Here is a 27,324-nt window from a genome sequence, read left to right as displayed (position 1 = left end):
ATTACCCTCAGTGCACAAAGTTCGGCCCCCTCTAAACATTATATATCAATAATTTGGTAGAACCATGGTGCAAATTTAATCACCAACAATATTAGAACCACAGTCGGTATCTAATTGCTAACAATAGTAGAATTATGCTCCGTATTTATTAACCAACAATATCGGAACCACAGTAAGTATTTAGTCAAAAACAATTGTAAAACCATACACTGCATATAGTCGTCAATAATATTAGAAACATGCTTAGTATGCAGTCGCCAACAATATCATAAATAATAATTTCAAACAGAAGAGGTATCCAGGCGTAACACCACGACCCGATGAAGACGAGGTTTTAGGGTTCCTGTTTTTTAATATATTAAAATTACTCCAAGATTATCATCTTAAGTACGCTTCTGTTTTCTTCTACATCTTATTTATGCACATGGCATGTTGATGAATGTTTGCTCTCTTTCTTACTGAACTTGGCTTGTTAATGAACGTTTTTCCACGTCTCTTAGTAAAAAATTATCTTTTCTTTAAAATGTATAAGTTTGGCAAACACAAATTTTCGAACCAATAAGAAGAGAGATTTAATTTCGATCTCAGTCAGATCTCTTGGATATAATGTGAATTTTGGTTTCTACGAAACAATTGGATGTAAGCAAAGGATGGCATTTTTTTCCCAGTAAATAATAAAACATGAATGCAGTCTTTTTATAAACAAACACTTAACGCATTGTAAGAGAACAGTAAAATAAAACAGATATGCAGTCTTTTTACAAATAAATTTAACGTATTTTAACAGAACAGTAAAATAAAACATGAATGCAGCCTTTTTATAAACAAAAACTAAACGTATTTTAACAAAACAGGAAAAAAAAATACGAATGCAGTATTTTTATAAAACACACTTAACGTATTTTAACACAACAGGAAATAAAAAAGAATGCAATCTTTTTATAAACAAACACTTAACGTATTTTAACAGAACAGGAAAAGAAAACACGAATGCAGTCTTTTTATAAACAAACACTTAACGTATTTAAACAGAACAGGAAAAGAGAACATCAATGCAGTCTTTTTATAAACAAACACTTAACGTATATTAACAGAACAGTAAAAGAAAACATCAACGCAGTCTTTTTCGAAATAAACACTTAACGTATTTTAACATAACAGTAAAAGAAAACATGAATGCAATATTTTTATAAACAAACATTTAACGTATTTTAACATAACAGTAAAGGAAAACATGTATGCCCTATTTTTATAAGCAAATACTTCACGTATTTCAAAAGTACAGGAAAAAAACACGAAAAGCACTCCTTTTATAAAAAAACACTGAACGTATTTTAACAGACCAGGAAAAACCACGAAAACAGTCATTTTATAAAAAACACTTAACTTATTTTAACAGAACAGGAAAAGAAAACACGAATGCAGTCTTTTTATAAACAAACACTAAACGTATTTTAACAGAAGAGGAAAACAAACCACAATTGCAGTCTTTTTATAAACAAACACTTAACGTATTTTAACAGAACAGGAAAAAAAACATGAATGCAGTATTTTTTTAAACAAACACTTAAGGTATTTTAACAGAACAGTAAAAGAAAACAAGAATGCAGACTTTTTAAAAACAAACACTTAACGTATTTTAACAGAACAGGAAAGCAAAACACAAATGCAGTCTTTTTATAAACAAACACTTACCCTATTTTAACAGGGTAAAAAGAATGCAATCTTTTTATAAACACACACTTAACGTATTTTAACAGAATAGGAAAAGAAAAGTCGTATGCAGTCTTTTTATAAACAAACACTTAACGTATATTAACAGAACAGTAAAAGGAAACATCAATGCAGTATCTTTTTGTAAATAAACACTTAACGTATTTTAACATAACAGTAAAAGAAAACATGAACGCACTATTTTTATAAACAAACATTTAACCTATTTTAACAGAACAGAAAAGCAAAACACAAATGCAGTCTTTATATAAACAAACACTGACCCTATTTTAACAGAAGAGTAAAAAAATTAGAATGCAGTCTTTTTATAAAGAAACACTTAACGTATTTTAACAGAACAGGAAAGAAATCATAAATGCAATGATTTTATAAACAAACACTTAACATCTTTCAACAAAACAGGAATGAAATCGTGAATGCAGCCATTTTATAAAGAAAAACTTAACATATTTTAACAAAACAGGAAAAAAGAGCATTAATGCAGTTTTTTATACAAAAACGACGTATTTAACAGAACAGTAAAAGAAAACATGAATGCAGTCTTTTTTAAATAAATATTCATTGCATTTTAATGGAACAGTGAAAGAAAACATAAGTGCAGTCTCTTTTAAACAAATACTTAACGTATTTAATAGAATAGTATAATAAAATATGAATGCATATATTTTATAAACAAACATTTAACGTATTTTAAAAGAACAAGAATAGAAAAAATGAATGCAGCCTTTTTATAAACAAACACTTAATATATTTTAACAGTACAGTAAAGGAAAGCATGAATGCAGTTATTTTATAAACAAACACTTAACGTATTTTAACAGAACAAGAAAAAAAACACGAATGCAGACTTTTTATAAAAAAAATATTTAATGTATTTAAACAGAAAAGGAAAGGAAAACATGAATGCAGTCTTTTTATAAAGACACACTTAACGTATTTTAACAGAAGAGAAAGAGAGTACATAAAAGCAGTATTTTCATAAACAAACACCTAACAAATTTCAACAGAACAGGAAAAAAATCATAAATGCATGTTTTTTTTATAAACAAACACTAAACGTATTTTGACAAAACGGTAAAAGAAAACATGAATGAAGTATTTTTATAAATAAACATTTAACGTATTTTAATAGAACAGGAAAGAAATCCTGAATGCAGTCATTTTATAAACAAACATTTAACGTATTTTAACAGAAAAGGATAGAAAAAAATAAATGCAGTCTTTTTATGAACAAACACTTAACGTTTTTCAACAGAACAGGATAGAAATCATGAATGCAGTCTTTTTTATAAACAAACATTTAACGTGTTTTAACGGAACAGGAAAAGAAAACATGAATGCTGTCTTTTTATAAACAAACATTTAACCTATTTTAACAGAACAGTAACAGAAAATATGAATGCAGTCTTTTATAAAAAAACATTTAAGGTATTTTAACAGAACAGAATAGAAAAAAAATAAATGCAGTCTTTTTATAAAAAACACTTAACGTATTTTAACAGAAGAGAAAGAGAGTACATAAAAGCAGTATTTTCATAAACAAACACCTAACAAATTTCAACAGAACAGGAAAGAAAACATAAATGCATGTTTTTTTTATAAACAAACACTAAACGTATTTTGACAAAACGGTAAAAGAAAACATGAATGAAGTATTTTTAAAAACAAACATTTAACGTATTTTAATAGAACAGGAAAGAAATCATGAATGCAGTCATTTTATAAACAAACATTTAACGTATTTTAACAGAAAAGGATAGAAGAAAAATAAATGCAGTCTTTTTATAAACAAACGCTTAACATATTTTATTAAAGCAGCAAAGAAAGGATCAATGTAGTCTTTTTATGAACAAACACTTAACGTTTTTCAACAGAACAGGAGAGAAATCATGAATGCAGTCTTTTTTATAAACAAACACTTAAAGTATTTTGACAGAACAGTAAGAGAAAACATAAATGCAGTATTATTATAAACAAGCATTTAATGTATTTTAACAGAACAGGAAAAAACATGAATGCAGTTTTTTATGAACAAACACTTAACTTATTTTTACAGAAAAGGAAAAGAGAATATGAATGAAATCTTTTTATAAACAAACAATTAACGTATTTTAACAGAACATTAAATAAGAAAATAATGAAGCCTTTTAATAAACAAACACTTAACATATTTTATGAAAACAGGAAAAAAGGATGAATGCAGTCCTTTTATAAACAAACACTTAACGTTCTCCAACAGAACAGAAAAAGACAACATGATTGCATTATTTTTATAAACAAACACTTAATGTATTTTGACAGAACAGTAAAAGAAAACATGAATGCAGTATTTTTGTAAACAAACATTTAACGTATTTTAAAAGAACAGGAAAAGAGACCATGAATGAAGTCTTTTTATAAACACATTCTTAACGTATTTTAACAGAACAGTAAGAGAAAACATGAATGCAGTACTTTTATAAACAAACACTTAACGTATTATGACAGAACAAGAAAAGTAAACATGAATGCAGTCTTTTTTAAACAAACACTTAACGTATTTTAACAGAACAGTAAAGAAAACATGAATGCAGTCTTTTTATTAACAAATATTTAACGTATTTTAACAGAACAGGAAAAGATAAAATGAATTCAGCCTTTATATAAACAAACACTTAACGTATTTTAAAAGAACAGGAACAGAAAAAATGAATGCAGCCTTTTTATAAATAAACACTTAATATATTTTAACAGAACTGGAAACAAAGCATGAATTCAGTCTTTTTATCAAAAAACACATAACCTATTTTAACAGAACGAAATGAGAAAAAATGAATGCACACTTTTCATAATCAAACATTTAAAGTATTTTAACAGAACAGGAATGGAAAACATGAATGCAGTCTCTTTTAAACAAATACTTAACGTATTTAATAGAATAGTAAAAGAAAATATGAATGCAGACTTTTTATAAACAAACACTTAAAGTATTTTAACAGAACAGGAAAGAAATCATAAATGCAGTGATTTTATAAACAAACACTTAACGTCTTTCAACAAAACAGGAATGAAATCGTGAATGCTCACATTTTATAAAGAAAAACTTAACATATTTTAACAAAACAGAAAAAGAGCATAAATGCAGTTTTTTATACAAAAACGACGTATTTAATAGAACAGTAAAAGAAAACTTGAATGCAGTCTTTTTTAAATAAATATTCATTGCATTTTAACGGAACAATAAAAGAAAACATGAGTGCAGTCTCTTTTAAACAAATACTTAACGTATTTAATAGAATAGTAAAAGAAAATATGAATGCAGATATTTTATAAACAAACATTTAACGTATTTTAACAGAACAGGAAAAGATAAAATGAATTCAGCCTTTATTTAAACAAACACTTAACGTATTTTAATAGAACAGGAAAAGAAAACGTGAATTCAGTCTTTTTATCAAAAAAAACATAACCTATTTTAACAGAATAATAAGAGAAAACATGAATGCAGTCTTTTTATCAACAAACATTTAACGTATTTTAAAAGAACAGGAACAGAAAAAATGAATGCAGCCTTTTTATAAATAAACACTTAATATATTTTAACAGAACAGGAAACAAAGCATGAATTCAGTCTTTTCATCAAAAAACACGTAACCTATTTTAACAGAACAGAAATGAGAAAAAATGAATGCACACTTTTCATAATCAAATATTTAAAGTATTTTAACAGAACAGGAATGGAAAACATGAATGCAGTCTCTTTATAAACAAACACTTAACGTATTTTAACAGGTCAGGAAAAGACAATATGATTGCATTATTTTTATAAACAAACACTTAAAGTATTTTGCCAAACAGTAAAAGAAAACATAAATGCAGTATTATTATAAACAAACAGTTAATGTATTTTAACAGAACAGGAAAAAAAACATGAATGCAGTTTTTTATGAACAAACACTTAACATATTTTAACAGAATAAGAAAAGAAAACATGAATGCAGTATTTTTATAGACAAACAATTAACGTATTTTAACAGAACAGTAAAGGAAAACATGAATTCACACTTTTTAGAAACAATCATTTAATATATTTTAACAGAACAGGAAAGGAAAACAGGAATGCAGTCTTTTTATGAACAAACACTAAACTTATTTTTACAGAAAAGGAAAGGAGAATATGAATGCACTCTTTTTATAAACAAACAACTAACATATTTCAACAGTACAGGAAAAAATCATGAATGGAGTCTTTTTATATACAAACACGTAACGTATTTTAACAAAACAGGAAAGAGAAAAAATGAATGCAGCATTTTTACAAACAAACACTTAACATATTTTATTAAAATAGGAAACAAAATGATGAATGCAGTCTTTTTATCAACAAACATTTAACGTTTTTCAACAGAACAGGAAAGAAATCATGAATGCAGTCTTTTTATAAACAAACATTTAACGTATTTTAACAGAACGGGAAAAGAGAACATGAATTCGATCTTTTTATCAACAAACACTAAACGTATTTTAACAGAACGGGAAAAGAGAACATGAATGCAGTCTTTTTATAAACAAACACTTAACGTATTTTAACAGGTCAGGAAAAGATACCATGAATTCTCTTTATGAACAAACATTTAACGTGTTTCAATAGAACAGGAAAGAAATCATGAATGCAGTCTTTTTATAAACAAACGCTTAACGAATTTTAACAGAACAGGAAAAGAAAACATGATTGCAGTATTTTTATTAACAAATGCTTATCGTATTTTAACAGAACAGTAAGAGAAAACATGAATGCAGTATTTTTATAAACAAACATTCAACGTATTTTAACAGAACAAGAAAAGAAAACATGAATGTAGTCTTTCTTAAATAAACACTTAACGATTTTAACAGAACAGATAAGTAAAACATGAATCCAGTCTTTTATAAACATATATTTATTGTATTTTAACAGAACGAGAAAAGAAAACATGAATTCAGTCTTTTTTAAATAAACACTTAACGATTTTAACAGAATAGGTAAAGAAAACATGAGTCCAGTCTTTTATAAACAAATATATATTGTATTGTAACAGAACAGTAAAAGAAAATATTAATGCAGTCTCTTTTAAACAAATTCTTAACGTATTTTATCAGAACAAGAAAAGAGAACATGAATTCAATCGTTTTATAAACAAACACTTAACGTATTTTAAAAGAACAGCAAAAGAAAACATGAATGCAGTCTTTTTATAAACAAATACTCAACGTATTTTAACAGAACAGTAAAAAAACATGAATGCAGTCTTTTTATTAACAAATATTTAACGTATTTTACCAGAACAGGAAAAGATTAAATAAATGCAACCTTTTTATAAACAAACACTTAACATATTTTAATACAACAGAAAAAGAGAACATGAATTCAGTCTTTTTATAAACAAACAATTAACGTATTTGAACAGAAGAGGAAAGAAATCATGAATGGTTTTTATAAACAAACATTTAACGTATTTTAACAGATCAGAAAAAGAAATTATAAATGCAGTCTTTTTATAAACAAAAGCTTAACGAATTTTAACAGTACAGTAAGAGAAAACAAGAATGCAGTACTTTTATAAACAAACACTTAACATATTTTAACAGAACAGGAAAAGAGAACATGAATGCAGTCTTTTCATAAACAAACACTCAACGTATTTAAACAGAACTGGAAAAGAAAACATGAATGTAGTTTTTATAGTCAAATACTTAACCTATTTTCGTAGAACAGGAAAGAAAACATGAATGCAGTATTTATATAAACAAATATTTAATGTATTTTAACAGACCAGGAAAGAAAAAAATGAATGCAGTATTTTTATAAACAAACATTCAACGTATTTTAACAGAACAGGAATAGAAAACATGAATACAGTATTTTATAAACAAATACTTAACGTATTTTAAAAGAATAGATAAAGAGAACATGAATTCAGTCTTTTTATAAACAAATACTTAACGTATTTTAAAAGAATAGATAAAGAGAACATGAATTCAGTCTTTTTATAAACAAACACTTAACCTATTTTAACAGAACAGGAAAAGAAAATATGAATGCAGTCTTTTTATAAAGAAACGCTTAACATATTTTAATAGAACAGGAAAAGAAAACATGAATGCAGTCTTTTTTAAACTAACACTTAACGTATTTTAACAGAACAGGGAAAGAAAACATGAATGCAGATTTTATAATAAAATATTTAACGTATTTTAACATAACGGGAAAAGAGAACATGAATTCTGTCATTTTATAAACAAACACTTAACGTATTTTAACAGAACAGTAAAAGAAAAAATGAATGAACTTTTTTTATAAACAAACATTTAACATATTTTAACAGAACAGGAAAGAGAGCATGAATGCAGTTTTTTTATAAACAAACACTTAACGTATTTTAACAGAACAATAAAAGAAAATATGATTGTAGTCTTTTAATAAACAAACCCTCAACGTATTTTAACAGAGCAGAAATAACTAATTAAAGTATGTGGGACTAAAGTAAAAAAAAAAAAAACACAAAGAAGAAACATGACTGGTTTTGTACAAAAACAATAACTAGATATTTAACGTTATGGACTAATGACCTTCATCAGTTCTCAGTGAAGATGATTTAGTGAAACCTTTGATCATATTATTATTGCGTAGGAGCTGAAAAGTTTGGACAAAACTATGCTTTTCTTCAACTTTATTCAATAGTTTATTATTCAGTTTATATGGAGCTGTATATTCTTTAACTTTACTTGAGAGTGTATTATTCATTCTGTCTAATTAATTCTACTCACTGAACTAAAATGTTTTAACACACGATAGTTTTGTTTTATTTTATTAGACAATCTATGATTTTTTTAACTTCACGTGGTCAATGTCGGACTATAAATCTGAGAATTCAGGGTTCGAACCTCGTCACTGAAAAAAAAGCACGTTCTGTTATTTAGGACATAAGTGCATGACAAGATAAACGGTCAAATCCCGCTATTTGATTAGAATAGTGTGAGAGCTGGCGGAAGAACAGTTGTATTTTTGTAGTCAATCAGTTTAAAATTAGGGACGGCTAGCGCAGATAACCGTTATTTAACTTTGCCCGAATATTCGGGATAAAAACAAAATGATATAAGCCTCCCATTCGTTTTAAAGAAATAAATATCAAAAGCGAAAATTTAAATTAATTTTAGTTTAGTTAACGGTTAGACAATCAGTAGAAAGAGCAATTAAATAAAACCTAGTAAGAAAACATGTATGAACACCAGAGGGCCAGTCACACAACATTAGTTATATTCGGTTCATAAAAAATTATTAAGATGTTTCCGTCTGTCCGTCTTTACAAATTGACACGGTCCATTTTCTGCATGACGTGAAATAGTATTCTACACATATTCACCATGTTTCATCAAATTCGATTATTTTTGAATGAATTACACAACAAGTGTGCTTTATGTGTTTTCTTATAGCAAAGCCATATCGGGCTACCTGCTGAGTCCACCAAGGGGAATCGAGCCCCCGATTTTAAAAGAGGGAGACATTATAGGACTAAAGTAATATAAAAAATCAGTCTCCCTGTTAACAGATAGAGACTTTTTTATTATTTTATTGCCATCGCTGTGGTCCTCGAGAGACTAATCACTTCTAAGTTTGATCGTAGTCCAAATGCACACTAACTTTCGTCCAAATCTACCCAGCCGTTTTTGAGAAGTCTTGATGACAAACAGACATAGAGGTGAAAACATGGCATCCGCCCATCATTGATGACGGAGATAATAAATGTAATTGAGAAAAATCCCCCATGCCTATTGTTTTCAACCAAAAGTGATCATTTTTCACTCCCTCTTGGTTCTAATTATCCAAGTCTCAAACACTAGTTAAGGTAGGAAACTCTTGTACCTACAGCGTGAAAGCAGTGGCTCAATTCGAATTTTTAAGAAACATATGTTTTAAAAACAGCAGATGGCAACAGCTGTAGGTTTACCCGTATTTCAAAACCATCCTAATGATTGTTTTTAACATTTTATTAACATTTATCCTTACTATCAGATATTTTCCAGAGAGTAGATGAAGCAACAACATAATTATCTCAGTTTTCGCATATTGTTGAGAACATTTCTTCTTTAATGGTTGTTTTATCATAGTTACATAAATAACATCATGTCTATTTTATCACTACAACTGTATAACGCACAAATCTCATCACAACATAGTGTCGTTATTTTAAAATGTCCGACAACACAAAAAGAAAAGACTTAGAAATTGCTTACAGTCTTTACAATAAAAACGGAACCGCCAAAGAAACACAATGACAGAACAATACCTAAAGAACTTTTTTGTCAAAGATTTATTAATGCTATAACACAATAATGTAAAACACCTTCTACATTCAAATATGACGTGAACATTGATCCCCTATCGGGGAGCACTGAAGAGACAGAGCCTTCGTTATGAAAAACTATAGTGAACTGTTGGTTTTTATTAAATCATTTTTAAAGAAATGGTTCATTATACTTATTTTTCCTTGCTCAATATTCACTTTATGTTTGTAATGAAACAGAAGTACAGCGGTAATGATAAAAATAAAACTCGTGTGTTGTGCCTTTAAAGAGGAAAGAATAACCGAGATAATGAAAAAACAAACAGTGTTGAAGTTTGTTTCGAAAAGCTTTCAAAACCAAAAGCACAAAATTAGCCCACGTGTTGTTTGTTACCTTCCTTTTAAGCCCAGTAAGTCATAATTACTAAAAAATACAAATAAAAGAAACAACTCAAGTAAAGTGATTGAAAAACCTCTGATCAACTTTGAAACAAGTAACTCTGGTTTGTGTATGTGCCTGTTATACGTTTTCATTCGTGTTCACTCGTTCGTTCTAAGAATAGTTTGAATTTTTCCACTTCCTTCAGTAGTCAAAAGCACGATTACAGAAAGTTTTTTTCTTTATATATTTATAATTTATGTAAAGCTCACTCTTGCAGTTTCCAACAGACTCGAATAGGACCTGAACGAAACATTATAATAAAATATAAAGTCAATGTTATATACAGTGAAACAAATAAATAAAAAATTCAAACAACTTAGAAAATATATAATAGAAATAACCGATTTATAATTTCTGTTGTACTTAAGCCCTTAACGAAATTCTCAATGAGAAAAACAAATAAATAATGACATGTTGACGTTCATCATATACCTCTCCAAGAGGTGTTATACATTGTTAACAATGACGTGTTAACGTTCATCATACAAGAGGTGTTATACATTGTTAACAATGATGTGTTAACGTTCATCATACACCTCTCCAAGAGGTGTTATACATTGCTAACAATGACGTGTTAACGTTCATCATACAAGAGGTGTTATACATTGTTAACAATGATGTGTTAACATTCATCATACACCTCTCCAAGAGGTGTTATACATTGTTAACAATGATGTGTTAACGCTCATCATACACCTCTCCAAGAGGTGTTATACATTGTTAACAATGATGTGTTAATGTTCATCATACACCTCTCCAAGAGGTGTTATACATTGTTAACAATGACGTATTAACGTTCATCATGCACCTCTCCAAGAGGTGTTATACGTTGTTAACAATGACGTGTTAACGTTATTCATATTTGTATCTAAGAGGTGTTATAGATTGTTAATGTGTTTCAGATTCCTCTCCAAGAGGTGTTTGATCCAATAGACTGAAACAAATGAGAAAGTTTCTGTTTTTCATAGTTCTCATCGTGTGTGTGGGATAAAAACAATGTATTACTCTGTATTAATCTACAACGCTAAAATCAGGGGTTCGATTCCCCTCGGCGGGCTGAGCAGATAGCCCTTTGTGGCTTTGCTATACGAAGAACGCTGTATTAATCTGTATTACTCTGTATTAATCTATATTACTCTGTATTAATATGTATTACTCTGTATTAATCTGTACTACTCTGTATTAATCTGTATTACTCTATATTACTCTGTATTAATCTGTACTACTCTATTAATCTGTATTACTCTGTGTCCCCCTTCAAAAACTACAATTTTTCATGTTACCCCCGACCGTGTTTCTTTGTTTTCCCTCTTATTTCTTTTATTGGTTCTCAACCAAAGAGGGTGTGAGGTCGGTTTAGTATCCGAAGAATAAACCATGCGATGGCAAAAAAAAACCCAAAACACATTAATCCGTAGAGACAGAGAGGGCACGGTCTTTTGAACTGACAGTTCCTGCACAGGGAGCACTCGTAGCCCCAGAGATGGGAAATTTACACACTTAACGAAGAATGTGGAATATGAAATGTTTACGTCATTCGCCCGAAACGAAGTATTAATAATTATTGTTTTTTTTTATATATTCAAACAAAATGAAACAACCTTAAGCTGCACCACCTGTACTGTTCCCCTTCCGAATTAAAGTAATTTTCGGAATTATAAAGTAAACTTTGATTGTTAAGCCACATGCACTAAAATCAATTTCAGCCTAAATATTTAGAAAATGTTTAAAATCGATGTCTGATACAATATGAGAAGTCGTCATTCGCCAGGGAACATTAACGGCAAAAATTGTCGCATTGTGTTTGAGTAATCTATATAGTATTATTCAAGTTTATAAAGTGTATCTTTTTTTAAAAAAAATACACTTCAAAATAACTTGTCAGGCCCACACCGCCTAATTAGCTTGGTGTTATAGTTTACTTCACCTCTTATGTGTTATTGTTTACGTAATTTGTGACAGTTTGTGTTATAGGACAATGCTTGATGGGTTCAGTGTTATAGTTTGCTTCAATGACAAAGACTTACACATCTGACTATAGAGACCAACCACTGTAAATAAACATTCTGTCTTACAGCTGCTACTGAGCCGAGGACTGACAAGAAATTACACTCTGTAGTCATTTGAATATGGATAACAACTACAGTAGGTCATCAGAAAACATACACTACAAGAAAATTACACGAGACACAAGTTACAACACCCGCTCTACTCTAGGATTAGTTTAAGACACTTTTATAGAGCAATGGGAGACCGTGAACATCAACTTCCCTTGACCAAGATTTAACCTGTTAACAAATAAACAGTTTCGTGTAATTATTCTTAAGATGACGGTTAAAAACAATAGTTTTTAGCAATGGTTTAAATATTTGAGAATTGTAATTGGAGATTTGTTGTTTGTTTGGTGAATAAACTAGAAAGGATAAGTATTAATGTTAAATGTTGTTTGGTGTCTCATGAAGATTCAACTCTCGAACGTTTATCAACGTAGAAACCAAGATTCAAATTGTTCTGAAACCATATCGCGTTAAGAGGGTTGTATTGTGAAATATTTCTGACTTCGACGAACCAGTTTCATTGCTAGTGCTAGAAGCAAAACTACCAGGAAAAATCGCTTGTTTGTTAGGACTATATTTTTACTACGATCTACTGCCCCCCACCTCCCGTAACCTCTGTAACGAAGGTAAGTGGATTAGTATCTGAGCTCAGTTATGTACCTCGCTAAAATAGTCGAATGAATAACACGATGAAAGCCCCTCTTTTTTTTTTTTGCCTGATAAAGGAACCCCTTCTTGATGGACATTGGTAACAGATGCCAACCTAGTAAAGCTGTGTGTGCGTAATATGCTTCAGGTGCATTATTTAATACATTAAAATCTTCTTACCGATTAAACACAGTCAAGTGTAATTTGTGAACTAATCCGACAGGTGGCGCACGGTCTTTCAGCATTGCTAACCACAACTTTAGAAAAAGCTGCTTTAGAATCGACACTGGTGGTATTTAACAAGAACTAGACAAATAGAGTTATTGAGTCGCTGTAGTTTGGAATTAACGGCATCATTAATCTAACCGGCACAAAGAAAGGCAAGAAAATTATAAGAAGAGATTATATTACGCTAGCTTGTTTGGAACATTATACATAGAGAAAGGGAGTTCATATTTCAACTTCTATCTGTATCATCTCTCCGTTTTTCACATCAAGACAAGAGTAATACTTGTTTCGTGGCTATTCTACTTTTCACTTCAGATATCAGAGTAAACATTAGTTAAAAATGATCTAGTGTGCTATAGCTTCGTACAAGCATCACGAAGTAAAACACATCCACTACCAAAAACAAAAAAAAACTGAATAGTTTGTAATACATAAATCATCTGAGGATGTGGATAGTTTCATTTTTACTTGAAAATAAACTTAATTGAGAATTTCTAAAATTATTTTGTCACGAACACTTGTACTTTGGGAAATTCCGTGCAAATTAATAAATTTGGCCCAAAAATAAAAATAACTTTAATATCTAAGATTTAATGAAGTTACAATGTTATAACATTCCAGTGTGTTTCATAACCATATGCTGTAAAGAGTGAATAGTAAGTTAACACAGTTTTTGTCCCCGATGTCTTAGCGGTAAGCAAAATTATGATGCTAAAATCGCGTTTCGATACCTGTGGTAGGAAGAGCATATATGACTTATTTTGTACCTTTGTTTAACACCAACCAAACTACAACAAGACAAGTTTATTTCCTCAAATACAGCTCGTGCGTTTAACATCAATCAAATCACAACAACACATACAATTTTCAGTTCAAAGCAGCTTATCTGAAGACAATTGTTGTGTTTAAAAGTTAGGTGTTTATTATGTGTATGATAATTGTATGAAAATCAACACCAAAAGTGATACCAAGCAACAAATTCCTGTTTTTACTTATCAGCCCAAAATTATTGTGTTATTTTTAACACTTCAACGGTGTAAGTCAAAAAATGTTGTTCTGTGTCGGATATTTTGTGACAAGTTTAAAATTTCGTTAAACCAAAGTGAATCCCTTTCATGTTGACATGGCATAGCCAGGTGATTAAGGCTATCGACTCGTAATTTGATTTTTGCGGGTTCGAAACCTGGTCACATCAAACATGCTAGCAATTTTAGCTGTGGGGGCGTTATAATGTGATGATCAATCCCACTATTCGTTGGTAAAAGAGTAGTCCAAGAGTTGGCGGTGGGTGGTGATGACTAGCTGCCTTTCCTCTAGTCTTACAGTGGTAAATTAGGGACAGCTAGCACAGATAGCCCTCGAGTAGCTTTGCAGGAAATTAAAAAAAACAACATTTCGTGTAAATGTTATTAGAAGAAATTCTGAGTACCTGAAAGATGGTAAATCTGAATCTGTCCCCACTTAGAGAAGATATAAATTTTATTGGAAGAAGTCCTGAATAATTGTAAGGTGTTAGCTCTGAAACCCGCAACAATGAGAGCAGATACAAGGCTTGTTTGACGACGTCCTGCGTGTCTGAGAGGTGTTAGCTCTGAAACCGGCGACACTCTTTCTGTTATACACAAATAATGAAAAAAAAACCCAACGGAAACCAGTACTTTTCTGGTGTCTTCAGATTAAGTATAGGGAAACTAATTTTTTACGTGTAGCACAAACCACATTTCAAACAGTAAGAAAACACAATATATCAAATTAATCAAAATACACATGAAAAATAGCTTGGTGTAAGAACAGACGCAAAGTTACAAAAATATAAGGTGAATATACAAAACGTATTAGCCTGAATATTCCCTAACATTAAATTACAGTTAGATCAATGCATGTAATGCGTATTGGTTTATAAAGTAGGGTATTTTACGTTAACAAAGACACTGTGAATAAATACCATTTCGAAGCCTGCAAGGCCAACATTGATAACAAACTGGTGGCTACACTCTGAGAGTACCATACGAGTACAGACAACTTGTACTTCACGTATATTTTTCCCAAATGGTCATGGTATACTCCCCGAGGCTGTTGCCTTCTGGTTACAGTAATAAAAAAACAGAAGAAAAACCAACAGCGCCCCCTGTCTTTAGATTAAGGAGATGTTTCATCACAACAAGTTAAATTACACTCGACCGTCTTCAGAACAATGGACATTAAAGAGATTCTAACGAGAATTTATCACCTAATTTATTCTTTTTATCTATTCTTTTTTTCACTGTCTTTATATTTACAGCTTACCAGCCTAGCTTCTGAAGTATTCTTAACTATCTCATTCATTGACTGTCAACCAGGAGAGATAAATGCTACATCAGCGTTAGTCTTGTCTGGTAATATTTAATCGTGCAGAGACAATATATCAAACTTGACTGTTTTCCTAACTGAAGTTTCTGCTTTATTCTTATCTGTAATAGTTCATTTTTCTAGATTATTACGTAAATATTTTAAATAATTCTTTCTTTGGCTAAACATCGAATAAAATCCTATTTTGTACGATTTTAGATTACTTATTACTTGTACTCGTTTTAAATGTTTTAATCCCTTCTTTACATTATTGTATGTAGTCTTTTCAATAACCCAGTTATGACTTTATATAAACACACTGAATTACGTTTTCTATGCACCCGAATTCATTTATATGATATCGTCTGTACAACCAGCGAACCAAATCTCTCTCTGTCTAGATGGAATGAACATTTTATCTATTACCTTGATGCCAACATTGTAACCAGTCAACCATTTCTCTCTCTCGGTCTAGACGTGATGAACATTTTATCTATTACCTTGATGCCAACACTGTAACCAGTCAACCATTTCTCTCTCTCGGTCTAGACGTGATGAACATTTTATCTACTACCTTGATGCCAACACTGTAACCAGTCAACCATTTTTCTCTCTCGGTCTAGACGTGATGAACATTTCATCTGTTTCCTTGATGTCTGCACTTTAACCAGTCAACAGTTGGTGACTGTTTCAACGTGACGAGGTATTCAGTGGGATTTTTTTCAGTAAAGGCTTTAGATAACTTCTCCCACCCCGCGCCTTTAGTTAAAATTATCTTTGAACGTCCTTCAACAAGTCAACAATTATATACAAATAATGTGAATGAAACTGAATATTTTGAAATTCGCTATATTTAATTTTGAGATATAACATTGAGTTTAATTTCGACCTTTTGGTAAAGATATGGACTGAAATCATTAGAACTGTCTCATTGTTTGTGATTATAAGTTTAAACGTTATTAATACGGTGTAAGAGCCATAAAAAAGAAAGAGGGTTTTCTCCCATTGTTGTGTTTCTTCTAGCAGTTTAAAACTCAACTCGTTCATAGAACGCTTGTTGGAACAACAGAGACTTTGATCGTTAGTCAACTTAACCGGAAATTTCGAGACATGCCCACGTTCCACGTGTGTGGTCTGTATTGAAAGCTCTTGTTACAACCCGTAAAATTGTCAGTTAATAACCGAACCTAAGTTGTTAAACCCGAACATATAAGTACAGCTTTAGAAAACCAAAGTGAATATCGAATTATATTTGTGAATGATCAACACAAAACACAGTTTTGGTTTCGTTAGAGTGCACTATAGCTTTCTCTCACGACAAGGCTTATATCTCTCTAAATATCCAAACTCATTTTCTTTAACATCTGTTAAAAGCCAATAACAACATCACACGATTAACTGGTGTGTAAAATCGTTTTGTACGCAGCTGACAAAGTCAGGCATGTTAGTAGCATGGTTATGTGAAGAGTTACCTCTCACAACACGTCACTATGGCTGATGTGACGAAGATAAATAGATTAATTAGAACACTTGCTTGAATCAGGGACGACGTATAAATTGAGGTGTCTAACAGTATTAAAACAGCAAGCTAGCTAACACTTAACACAATCGTTGTCACGACTTCTCTATACTTAGCAAGAACATTACAGTTTCACCTGCTATCATTTCATTGTAATGACGGGAAGAACACACACTTTAATTTAATGTTTTATTTAGCAGAACTACAATATTAATATATCTTTACAACATTATTATTATTTATTTTATTATTTTACACGCATGGCATTCTATAACCACACTTTAATTCAAATTTTCGGTCTTATCTTACAGTGCTACATTATACATCAAGATCACAACCAGAATGAAACATTTTTAGGAATATAGCTGCTTTAATACACTGTTGTTACTTACAATGATTAAAATACATTTAATATCTTATCAGTTCAGCACCGCTACTTAAAGCGATATTTTCGGCCATAATTCAAATAATATCTCACGAAGTTCGGCCAACATAGAATATATAGGTTGTTTCTAAACCCATATATTACTTGTGAATACTGATGTTTATGATAGAAATATGTAATGATGAAAATATAAATAACAAAACATGTAACCAACGCTGTTAATGAAAGCTACAACAAAGAAGCGGTAAACTATTTCTCACTTAGACACAAACGTACATTTTCTGAGTTTAAATTTTAGATTGATAAACTTTAACACGATATTTCCTGAAAAAATAATATATATGAATCTGACAATAAAATAGAACACTGGGTGATAAAACTGCCATACAAACCGCTGATATACGTTACAAAAAAATTGTGTGAAAGCCAAATGGAACTCACATTGAAATACTTAAGAATAACAAAGAACAGCTAGTGTGAAAATATTTATAAAACCAAATTATTGTTCTAATAAACATTTTTTTTACCAGAACAAGGAAGTGTTTGGCGTTATAATAACTTTACCAAAAGAAGGAAGTGTTGGTGTTATAAAAGCTTCAATAAAACAAGGAAGTCTTGGTGTTTTAACAACTTTACCAAAACAATGAAGTGTTAGTGTTATAACAGCTTTACAAAAACAAGAAAGAGTTGATGTTTTAACAGCTTTACAAAACCAATGATGAGTTGATGTTTTAACAGCTTTACCAAAAGAAAGAAGCGTTGGTGTTATAACAGCTTCAGCAGAACAAGAAAGTGTTGGTGGTTTAACAGCTTCACCAAAACAGGGAAGTGTTGATGTGTTAACAGCTTTACAAAACAAGGAAGAGTTGGTGTTTAAAAGCTTTACATAAAACAAGAAAGTGTTGGTGTTTTAACAGCTTCACCAAAACAAAGAAGTGTTGGTGTTATAACAGCTTTACCAAAACAAGGAAGTGTTGGTGCTAGAACAGCTTTAATAAAACAAGGAAGTGTTGGTGTTTTAATAGCTTTACCAAAACAAGAAAGTGTTGGTGTTTTAGCAGCTTTACCAAAAGAGAGGAAATGGTGTTTTGATGTTATAATGTTTTAAAGCTTTAATAAAACAAGGAAGGAAGTGCTGGCTGGTTATAACAGCTTTACCAAAAGAGAGAAATACTGATGTTATAACTGCCTTAATGAAAAAAGGAAGTGCTGGTGTTATAACTGCCTTACCAAGAGAAGGAAGTGCTGGTGTTATAACTGCCTTACCAAGAGAAAGAAATGCTGGTGTTATAACTGCCTTAATGAAAGAAGGAAGTGCTGGTGTTATAACTGCCTTACCAAGAGAAGGAAGTGCTGGTGTTATAACAAAATGGATTGGAAAGATGTACCAGTGTTGCAGTTCGTGAGTGTTATTGAAAACTGTGATAGAAATTTTTGAATTTGTTTGTCTTTTCTTAACATAAATATTGTTAAATAAAAGTTAAAACACGACTAAATGTATTAATTACATTACCATTTTCTAAATTATTTTTGTAAGTTTAGCTAAAAATGTATTTTGCTTTCATTTGTCATTTATTTACTACACGTGATTCTTTGCAAATAGAACATAGAAACTTTATGACCAAATATTTAAAACAATCTTTAGCTCATTCATTACAAACATGTTATGTATAAATAAAAATAAAAAACAGCACAGTTTTATCAGAATATTTATAGACAATGTCAACATGTTACCAGTTCAATCATTTAAATGTTCCTTTCCACTATTTTTATTTTTAATCTATTTCACGAGTTTTTATTTTATTTTTAAAAGAATTCTTACTGCTCAATCATCGGTCTTTTAGATAAATAAAAGAACTGAAATATTAAATGTTTTGTATCGAAATATCCAAAAATTAGGTTCATTAGAAAGACCAATATGTGAGTTTATGTTGTGTCTCTCGGAGCTTAATTCATAACGAACCTTAGCGAACAATAAAACGTTGCTACAATAGTAAAACCATTTATTACTCTGATGAAAAAGAGAAAAGAAAAAGAGGCGTTATTAAATGTTCTGTTCATTATGAACCAATAGAAAACCCTGTTGCACTAATGAGAAGAAATTTACATTGTCATTGTAAACCAATAAGAAGCCTTGTTATGCTGATGAGAACAAACTTGCGTTATTGTTACAAAGCAATACAAAACCTTATTAGACAGACGAGAAGAAATTTACGTTATTGTTGTAAACTAATAGGAACTCTTCTCACACAGATGAGAATAAATTTATGTTATTATTATAAACCAATAGAAAACCTTCTTACATTGATGAGAAGAAACTGGTATGATTCAAAGCAACGGTTTAGTGCATATACAGTACGATAATAATGTTTCCGTTTCGTAACTGTGTGTTAATTAGTAGAGAGCCAACAAACAAGATAAAGTGATTTATTTTCAGATTTTTGGTGAATTATAAAAAAATAAGATAGTAAAATAGTTAAACATATCCTAGTTTTATGACGTCATAGACCAGCCGAAAAGAATATAACTTAATCAAACAAGTTATTGTGCACCTAATACTGTCAGACCAAAACACAAGTTTAATTTACACAAGTCGATAAAAAGTTTATTGTAAAAAGTTCTCTTTAAAACAATTTCACGAGACTTCGATAAAATTACGTAGTTATCGAATCTATTTTAGACTTCCTTTGATGTCTTAATACGGTTTGTTTGGTTGGGCTATCTGCTCTAGCCGTCCCTAATTTTGCAGTGTTAGACTAGAAGGAAGGCAGCTAGTCATCACAATCCACCGCCAACTCTTGGGCTACTCTTTTACCAACGAATAGTGGGATTGACCGGCACATTATGACGCCCCCACGGCTGAAAGGGGCGAGCATGTTTGGTGTGATGGAGATTCGAACCCGTGATCCTTGGATTACGAGTCGAGTGCTTTTAGCATGAGATGTAGGATTATATAAAATGTATTTAATTAAACTCTATAACAAAAGAATTAAAGTGCCTTGACTTTCATTTATTTATTAAATAATTACGATTTAAAGAAAGCAATTTTCGAAACGACACATTAAGATGCATAGCTCGAAGAAAACTGCCAACTGCTATAAATGAAACATCTAACATTGTAAGTCACGTGCGCTAAATCTTGTACCAATATTACCTGTCTGCAAACAACTAGCCTTCCGTGCTAGTCGTTGAAACAGTTTATTATTGATAATGTATCCTGAGGACCAGTCGTTATGAACGATTAAAAAGAGATCCGCAAAAGCGACACGTTGTGCATAATTAAACAACTTGCAAGAAATTATGGAGTAAGAAGTAACTGACCCATCAAGTAAAGAAACTAAGGGATAAGGGTTAGTAAGTTGACTCCTTTGTTTTTTACTTATCCTAAACTCTAACATATTAGATTGTACAGTATAATTTATTGAAACTGTTAGGACTACTTATATAATTACCTTTTAAACTGACCTTTTTTTACTCTGGTCCTTTCCATCATATTCGAAACTATTCACAACCAAAGTCCCTATCTCTGGACGAAGGATGTTTAATAATTATGGTAAGTATTTTTAATAATAAATAACAGAATTTTTATGTCTTACTTTATATGTTACTTTAAATCACAAAATAATGTTTTTAAATAGAGTTATAACTCGTTTTTCTGAACTATTACACATATCTGATGTGATGATATTGAAGGTTGCATGCGTACAACTCTATTAAAAAGAACTTTAACTCAATTGTCCTTTGAAAGTTTGACCGTTTGTTAAACTCCTGTTTCTGTTTCGCACGTGGAAACAATAATGTGATGTTATACCACATTTGAAAGGCTTACATTCAGACCACAAGGGGGCGTTTTAACCCGAAAGAAGAGAGTTTTAGAGCAAATATTTAGCCTTTGTTTGCGTTATCCACTTAAAATGGTATATTTTGTAAAAAAACAACGTCACGTTTGGACTGTGGCAAACGATAACGCCAATCTGTGAATGTTTCAAAACAAACAAAAACATTCTCAACACCAAATCTATTAAGAGTTTCTTATATTCTGTTCTCGAAAACCTTAGAAGTCGAACCTGATATCTGAAACAAAGATTAGTTGAAACATCATTTCAGTAATCATTGAGAAAAGAAAACATTAAGAAATTAAATATTTTAATTCAAGCATTTAGTAAATTGCTCAAAATTATTCAAGAATAATGTGTAAAAACAAGGTACGTTTATGGCAAAACCAGTAAAATTATAAAGGGTTACAAATCATACCTCACTTAATTTGTATACACCTAGGCATGTGGTTAACAGCCATGTTACCTGAACTGCAAATCATTGGTCGTTTACCCCCCTCCGAACATTGGCCAGAGGTACTTTGATATCTTTATAATTCATGACATTTCACATCAAGTATGATATACATCTATTCATCTGCCTACTGACATGGTGTCCTGTTGCGGTTGCGGAAATCTGATTCAGTCTCAAATAAGGTACCCTACGATGCAACTACTCAAAATCGACAAATACTTGTGATGACGATAAAGCAGAAAACAACATTTCGACCTTCTTAGTAAAAGTGTTAATACCCATACCAGCCGTCCTGAGATACATTCATACAAATCGACAAATACTTGAAGTGTGATTGTAACATGGATTACAGTCACTTTGTTCAGGTATTTGAACATTTATTTGGTATCATTTCCACATTCTTCTAAAGTACTATTAGCTTGAAAACACCTACATATTATCCTAACGTACCATTGGCATGGAAACAGTTCTACAATCTGTTGCTGTACCGTTGGCTTGGAAACAGTTTAATATTCTCCTAACATTTCATTAATAGTTAAATATTATCCTAACGTACAACTAGCTTGGAAACAATTCCAAGTTCTCATAAAGTACCAGTGGATTGTTTATAACGTTCGTTTTATCACACTGTAGTTATATAGTACATACATAAGCACATCTTTGCTTCTCACATATTTGTATTAATAGTTTAAGTTTCCTTATCATATAAGTTCAATATTAAAACATTCATAATAAATTTAAACATTTCCACACTAGTAATCTTCTTCTGTATCCGTCCTATAACTTTTCTTCTTCTGTATCCGTCCTATAACTTTTCTTCTTCCTGTCGGTTTACCTTACAACTGAAACTTGAAAGAACTGAACAAAGGGCTGTAACCGTGTTAAAAACTGGTTGGAGGTTATCTCTACACTTATCTTGAGATTTTCTTTTCCTGTGTTGTATTAACGAAACTAAAATAATAATTTTATGAAAGTTCTCTGAACATTTTATTTTGTGTACTGATAAGTAAACATAAAGACAGATAATCGGCTATCTATGTTCAGTCTTCATTTAAGAGAACACGTCAGTTTCTAGAATAATATATTTAACAATAAACAGATAAATATCACATGTCTGTTCAACAAATAACTCATTCCTTCTTTTTTGTATTTCCTTTTTTTTTACAAAATGTTAATTAATTCCATTTAATAGTGTACTTTACATTTTAATGATAAAATATATCGGAGAAATAATAACTTATTGCATAGGACACTTTGTCTATCTCTTATGCCTAAAAAATATTTGTCAAACACAAATGTAACTATAGAAAACTGGCCCTGTAAGAATGCTCAGAGTTAGAATTGAGATTCGTACATAAAAAGTTGAATATAACAGTGAAAAGCTATTTTTGTAGCAAAGAAGACGAAGCTACTGTTTCTCTACAGAAAACTAGATTATAATAAGCTGGATATATCTGATTACTTCTTGTGTGCCCAGTCGAACCTGCTCCTGCCTCGGGTTAGGTACTAATGAGGCTTAGCAGTCGCCTTCAGCATTAGTCTCCCTGGTGTATAAAATAGTCATACAACAGTAACGGCACTTTACTCACAATGGTTTATTATAGCAGGAAATATTCTCTTTTATGTTGGAACAGCGTTCTTTGTTAATGTATAGTATGTATTAAGTTGGTTTCAGGTGTACGGTATTCACCACCACCCCACTACAAAGTGGGTTCAGGTGTACAGTATTCACCACCACCCCACCACAAAGTGGGTTCAGGTGTACAGTATTCACCACCACCCCACTACAAAGTGAGTTCAGGTGTACAGTATTCACCACCATCCCACTACAAAGTGGGTTCAGGTGTACAGTATTCACCACCACCCCACCACAAAGTGGGTTCAGGTGTACTGTATTCACCACCACCCCACTACAAAGTGGGTTCAGGTGTACAGTATTCACCACCACCCCACTACAAAGTGGGTTCAGGTGTACAGTATTCACCACTATCCCACAACAAAGTTCCACATTTTATTATTGTCTGAGCCTGCTACCATGAAACTTTCAAATGGAACTTTATATTTAGTGTCTACACATTCTAAACTGAGAAAGGTAAAGAAAACGTTAATACTTTTTAAGTAAGTTAGAAAATTAGATTTCCTTAATTGTATAAATATTAAAACCCTAAATCAGTTAAGATGGGAAAGGTTAGTTTGAAATGTCACAAAAGTTAGTGCAATGGTCTCTGTCTGTAAGTAACCGAAGTGATTTAACCTGATACAAAATAAATATATCTGTTCAAGATATAACTTTCACAATGATACAACAAACCAAACATGAAGACCAAGGAACTTTCCAAACAGATCAGGAGAAGGTTACAAGAAAGTTTTAAAGTCACTGATTATTCCTTTGTGTAAGGTGAAGTCCATCATTAAGAACTGGAATGTGCTTCATATCACCCAGATCAGGTGTATTTCAAAACAAAGCAGCCAGGCAATAAGGAAAATGGTTATGAGTGCCACTTAGAAGCTAACAGCGAATCTGAAAAGTTTGCAAAGTTCCATGTATAATATGGGAGTCAAAGTTCATTTGTTGACAATATCCTAGCCTGTATCCTGGTTAAGTGTCAAGAAAAAAGCTATTACTGAAAAAGAATCATTTTAAATATCATATGGAGTTTGTCACAAAGCAATTTTGTTTTGGAATTTCGCACAAAGCTACTCGAGGGCTATCTGTGCTAGCCGTCCCTAATTTAGCAGTGTAAGACTAGAGGGAAGGCAGCTAGTCATCACCACCCACCGCCAACTTTTGGGCTACTCTTTTACCAACGAATAGTGGGATTGACCGTCACATTATAACGCCCCCACGGCTGGGAGGGCGAGCATGTTTGGCGCGACTCGGGCGCGAACCCGCGACCCTCAGAGTACGAAGCGCATGACTTAACGCGCTAGGCCATGCCAGGCCCAAGTCACAAAACAAGAAAATGATACTGCAGACATGTGGTAGAAGGTTTTGTGGTCATATGAGACAAAAAGTGAGGTCTTCGGTCTAAATCGAAAGCATTACGTTTGTTTCAAGTCTAAAACAGCACATTATCCAGTCAACAACATCCGAACTGTCGAGCATGGTGGTGGCAGCATCATGTTATGGGGATGTTTATCATCATCAGAGACTATGAGGCTTGTCGGGATTGACAGGAAGATGGATGGTACAAAGGACAGGTGAATCTAGAGGAAAACCTGAGTCAGTCAAGAATCTAAAACTGGGTCGAAAATTAACATCTTAGCAGAACAATGACCTGAAGTACAAAGCTAAAGCTACATTGGAGTAGTTTAAAAGAATCGAGTAAATAACTTTGAGTCGCTCAGTCAAAGTTCAGACTTGAATCCGCAGAAAATTTATAATGAGAGTTGAATATTACAATCCATCAACGATCCCCACAGAACTTGTCAGAATTGGAGCGATTTTGCCAGAAAAAAATGGTTAAACATTACATCATCCCATCGTGGAAAGCTGATCCAAAACAGATCTATCCAAAAATGCACCAGTAATGGTTGCCAAAGGTTCTTCCACAAAGTACTGACTTAAGGAAACTAAGTTCTTACCTACACCCTTGTGCAAATTAATTGAAACAAGACGGAAAATTACGATTTTTTCAATTTTTTGCGTTTTATTTCTGAGAATCCAAAAATTACTCACAAATTAATACAAGATATGACAGCCTTTATTTTTCAGAAGATCATTATTCCGCTTTCGCATCGAGTTCACGAGTTGACTGCAATCGTTACTAATTTTTGGATTGCGGTACCACATCTAAATTATGGCCTCAGTTAGCTTATCTTCATAGTACAGTCTTTTCCCTGAAGTCTTTCTTTACACGGCCCGGCATGGCCAAGCGTGTTAAGGCGTGCGACTCGTAATCTGAGGGTCGCGGGTTTGCATCCCCTTCGCGCCAAACATGCTCGCCCTTTCAGCTGTGAGGGCGTTATAAAGTGATGGTCAATCCCACTATTCGTTGGTAAAAGAGTAGTCCAAGAGTTGGCGGTGGGTGGTGATGACTAGCTGCCTTCCCTCTAGCCTTACACTGCTAAATTATGGACGGCTAGCACAGATAGCCCTCGAGTAGCTTTGTGCGAAATTTAAAAAACAAACAAACAAAACATCTTTCTTTACAAATCGCCCAAAGATTTTCAATTGGATTTAAGTCACTAGAGTTTCCAGGCCAGTCCAGCACCTTTATTTGCGTTGTAGTCATAAAATTCTTCACAAGTTTCGATATGTGGTGCGGAGCCAGATTTTGCTGAAAATGCCAGATCCATCTGGAAATCTCTTTTTTCAATTCTGGAGCGACTCTTCTCTGCAAAACTGCAATGTACTGTGGTCTTCGCATCATACCTTCTACAATATGAAGCCTCAGATGCCATAGTAGCTAAAAAAGCCCCAAATCATCTTCTTCAAGGGATGTTTTACGAACTGATTGATGTAAGATTCCCGAAGTTTTTCACCTGGAGATTTGCAAACATGCAGACATCTTTGACCCTGTACGAAGAAATGAGTCTCGTCACTGAATAACACCTTCCTTCATTATTCTAGCGTCCAGTTCTTGTATTGATACAGTTTTTTTCTTCATTGAGTTGGTAAGAAGTTGTTTTTTGATTGGTCTCCTTGCCCTTCTAACGTAATTTCGAATGACGTAATATTCCTCAAAATTTCGTCATATATCCCAAAAATAGATCGACCGTACTGCAAAACATAACTAATGACGCCGTCTGTGTGAAAAAATGACTATTAAAGGAAATCAGCGGGTCCAGTGAGCCTACACCGGCCGCCATGCTGAAAATATTGTAAAATGACCATTTGTTTCAAGTAATTTGCACAAGGATGTATATAATCAGCAAATTTCAGTTTTCTTTGCAGGTTTTGCTGCTATTCAACCTCCTTCACACATAACAGTGCTGAAGTCTGGTCATTAGTTTTGAATAAAAACAGGCTCATTAAAAATAGTTTACATTATTGTGTCATCAAAATGTGACATTATTGGTAGGAGTGAACAGTTTTACAAGTCGTTGTGTATGTCAACTTCTTTAATACATCAACTAAGAGGCAAATGATGTGTAATTATATACTAGATTCACACATGTAACATGTACATGTACGTTACATTTATCAGAACAGAGCACTCCGAGTTTATTTGCTTTAATTCTATTCTTCAGACAAAAACTAATATATCATTTTATAGATCAACAGAGTTCTACATTGATAACTGTCGAAACTGTTTTTACAATAGAATGTAAAAGACAAAATTGTCTAAGTCTCCAAAAATAAAAACGTCTTCAATTAGTGGAAAATATTATTAAACAATTAATGTTTCCAGAACTTTTTGTTCACAAAAGTAAAGAATTCAACATAA

At 31.8% G+C, this 27,324-nt stretch overlaps 1 protein-coding gene across 1 annotated transcript in view; it reads right to left on the bottom strand.

Moving 5' to 3' along the window:
• Nucleotides 1-27,324, bottom strand: part of LOC143238131 (protein Wnt-5b-like) — a 158,529-nt gene that overhangs the window by 63,280 nt on the left and 67,925 nt on the right. The gene's annotated exons all lie outside the window — the stretch shown is intronic.

Source organism: Tachypleus tridentatus, chromosome 13 (assembly GCF_004210375.1).
Source record: "Tachypleus tridentatus isolate NWPU-2018 chromosome 13, ASM421037v1, whole genome shotgun sequence".
Classification (NCBI taxonomy): domain Eukaryota; kingdom Metazoa; phylum Arthropoda; class Merostomata; order Xiphosura; family Limulidae; genus Tachypleus; species Tachypleus tridentatus.
The sequence above is the reverse complement of the archived record's forward strand: the minus strand, read 5'-3'. Positions and strand labels throughout refer to the sequence as shown.